Raw genomic sequence first — 2,417 nt, forward strand, 5'->3', positions numbered from 1 at the left:
CTGCCTAATGAACAGTCATTCTCAAGCTAAGTCTGGCATATATTTTGGGGAGACAACTTAAGAGAAATCCTTCTGTTCCTCACATTCAATGAGCTGGATTGATACAAGAGTCCAACAATGGGTTCACACATAGCAATAATGATGAGATAGCAGCGTGTGCAGTGTGTGGTCTGTTATACACGGTGGTTCTGAGTTGGTACCAACTTGACAGCATCTACGAACAGCATGCTAACTTCTAGTAACAGCCATCATCTCTCAAACCACAAAAAATGTGAGCAGTGGTGGTGGGCCGTTTCCTTCCTGTCTTCACCAACTGGGGTTGGAAATGGTGGGATATAAAAATGCCAGGACTTCCTCTATGATCATCATTGTCTCCGGCATATGGCAGACTTTCTAGAGCTGAGAAACTCTTTAAAGCTGACTTTGATTCGTGCAGATCATTTGGGAGTTCTCTAAAGACTCCTGTGTTCACTCACTGCACTCCCTGACATTCAGTCACTAGGGCAGAGGAGAAATGCCACTTGGGTTATCCGAGGCTGTAAATCTTTATCAGAGCATGGAATCTCGTCTTTCTTCTGCGAAGAGGCTGGTGGGTTTGCTCTCCTTGCAGTTAGCAGCACAACGTGTAATACATTACGCCACCAAACCTATCCCCGTGTGATAAGCTCTTTCAATTGCAATGCTTGTGACATGGCCGACGTATCTCCTTCAGTCTGTGGTTTTCAATCGGTTGTACAGTTTTCAGTCTGCTACTTTGGAAGGAAAACTAACTCCTAGAGTACGATTTTTTTTTTAATGGCATCAGTCTGATCACATCTACTCCAAATAACTCGCTGTTAGGGAATGTGTTTTCTTCTTTTCCTCTTCTGCATAGCGATTCTAGCACTCTACAGTGCGATTCTAGTACTATGCTCTCTAACTGCAAAATCTCTACAGTGACGACAAAAGCAGCATTCAAGAGCCTTGCATGAAAGGAGTGTGACTCCTTAAGAGAGTATGACTCCTAATGGTTCCTAGAGATATTATCCTCACAAAATTCTTGCCCAATATATCTCAGCTTTAGGGTATTTCATTGTTATTGGGTTTTGTTTGCTTTTTAACTTAGTGAAGAAATCCCAATATCATGTACTCAACTCACCTGTATTTTATTTGTTGTTTTTGCTATTATTCTTATTGATCTGTATCCAAATTTTACTTTTGTTGTTGTTATCTATTGTGAATATATATTTAGGTTGAAATATTCAAATGTATACTCTACTATAGATCTAGAATGGCAAATAGCTTTTCTAATTCTATTGTCAAATTTCATCCATTCAGTTCCTACCAAATACCATAGAGATTGGAAGTGCAGAGATGATAATGTGATTAGTGATGCCTACTATGTTACACTGGTTTCTCTAGAGAAGCCAAACTTGTGATGCTTATATAAATATCTATAAAGAGAAATTTATATCAAGAAAATAACTCTAACGATTGTAGAATCAGGAAAGTCTAATCCATATCCAGTCCTGACAAACTAGCTATCAGGCAGACCAATGAAGAGGGAGGAGGGTGGAGCAGGAAGACCACAGACTGGTGAACGCAGCGGCAGGTGGATCCAAGCTCAGCAGAACAAGCTCGTGGCTACAGAGTTTAATGAATCCAAAGAGGGCAGATAGTAAGAGTCTAGTTCAAATGGCAGGCCGTTGCTGGCTCCCACATTTGGTAGGCAATATAGTGGGTCGTTGGCTCAAATCCAAAGAATTGGGGGTCCATGAGTCAGATGCATCATCCAGATCCAGAAAGAAGCCAAAAACTCTGCACAGAGTCTACTTATATAGGAATTGAGCTATGTCCTAAAAAACCTCAAGGCCCTAATCTGAGTAAAGGGGTAACTGATTGCTCACAACAGGCCCCCATGTAGCGGTTATTACATGATGTTAGGTAATTATCACAGGAGATTACTAGACCTCAGCTGCCAAACTACTGAGAATATTGGCCCACGAAGTTGACACAAAACCCACATATCTCATCTGCCAAGGGAGCCAGTGTGGGAATTAGCATCATGTTTTGTGTTAGACAAGACCTATGGGAGTAGATCGCTTGGCTGTCATATTTATGTTACATTTCATGTACCTTTCTCAGTTTCTAGAATGAAGTAGGTACTCAATAAATGGATGATAAATATGTGAAAAAATAGTAGACATATATAAATGAGTGGCAGTATGTATATAAAGTTACATTTTGCACATATATAATAGTTAGAAATTAAATTAACTTTTATTTCATTAAATATTGTTTAGTATTCTATAGTATACGTTTAATAAATAGGTTTAACTCATTATTTCTTAACTTTAGAATAGTAATTTATAAAGCCCTTTGGAGATAGAATACCTCGAAGTTTCAGTAAAAATATAAGCCAGAATTAGGCACTAATA

Source organism: Echinops telfairi, unplaced genomic scaffold (assembly GCF_000313985.2).
Source record: "Echinops telfairi isolate 266 unplaced genomic scaffold, ASM31398v2 ScPeMD7_9;HRSCAF=40, whole genome shotgun sequence".
In the NCBI taxonomy this organism is placed as follows: Eukaryota; Metazoa; Chordata; class Mammalia; order Afrosoricida; family Tenrecidae; genus Echinops; species Echinops telfairi.